Raw genomic sequence first — 1023 nt, 5'->3', positions numbered from 1 at the left:
TTGCAGATATTCTAAAACATACAAGAATGCTGAAAGGTGTTTATATATTTTCAGTAAAGTTTTAATTTTTATATAATTTTCACAAATAGTATACACTGTAAATATTAATCATATTAATGTACCTTTTTAAATAAAAGATAACATTCACAATGATAATAACATATTGCTTTAGAGTAAAATATCTTACATTTAAAATGATTAAAAGCTATAATGTTAGGGAGAAAATTAATTCTTTTTAGTTAACCTAAACAGAAATCACAGTATAATAGCAAGAAAGAACGATTAATGGTTCATTGTCATTTGTTTTCATACAAGAGGCTGAAGGAAACATTACAATTAAGATCATATCCTGGATGTGGTTCCATAGTGTAGCAGTTAGCATGTCTGCTTTACATGCAGAAGGTCCTGGTTCGCGCCCCAGTAGAACCACAGCCCATGGTCTATGGCCATGCCACCCTGAACGAGCCCGATGCCTGATCTCAGAAGCTTAAGTAGGGTTGGGCCTGATTAGTACTTGGATGGGAGACCACCTAGGAAGACCAGGTGCTGTAGTCATAAATAAAAAAAAATAAAAAGATAATGTCCTTTTACCATTTCTCTTTCCACTAACACTCTTCTAATATTCCAGAATGGTGCCACATAAGTCTCTCCTCTGAGGACTACTAAGCTAAAATTCTCAATCAATTATATAATGCAAGTTAATATAACCTAAGTTTCTTTCTCAAGAGGAGAAGGGTAGAGTAATAGAAAGCGAGTGGACTTTAAAGGCAGATAAATATGACTGGAATCCCACTTATTAGCTGAGGGAACTTGGTTAAATTCTTGAATCTCTCTCATCTGTAAAATGGAGATAACTATCTTTCTTACAGAGTTATGGCAAGCCTGGAATGAGGTAATATATGTAGTTCGTTGAACACAGTGTCTTACACTTAAAAACAGCTCAATAAATTTCAGATTTTCTCAGAAATAATAAAATTGTCCTTTTACCCACCTTAGTCTCCATCTTCCTAAGTCCTTAACACC

At 34.0% G+C, this 1023-nt stretch overlaps 1 pseudogene; it reads left to right on the top strand.

Annotated features, from left to right (window-relative positions):
- Positions 1–438: 438 nt before the first annotated feature.
- LOC120588628 (uncharacterized) lies at positions 439–555 on the top strand (annotated as a pseudogene).
- Positions 556–1023: the final 468 nt, after the last annotated feature.

This window comes from Pteropus medius, unplaced genomic scaffold, assembly GCF_902729225.1.
Source record: "Pteropus medius unplaced genomic scaffold, Ma_sr-lr_union100, whole genome shotgun sequence".
NCBI classification, from domain to species: Eukaryota; Metazoa; Chordata; class Mammalia; order Chiroptera; family Pteropodidae; genus Pteropus; species Pteropus medius.
This window is presented reverse-complemented; position numbering and strand designations above follow the sequence as displayed.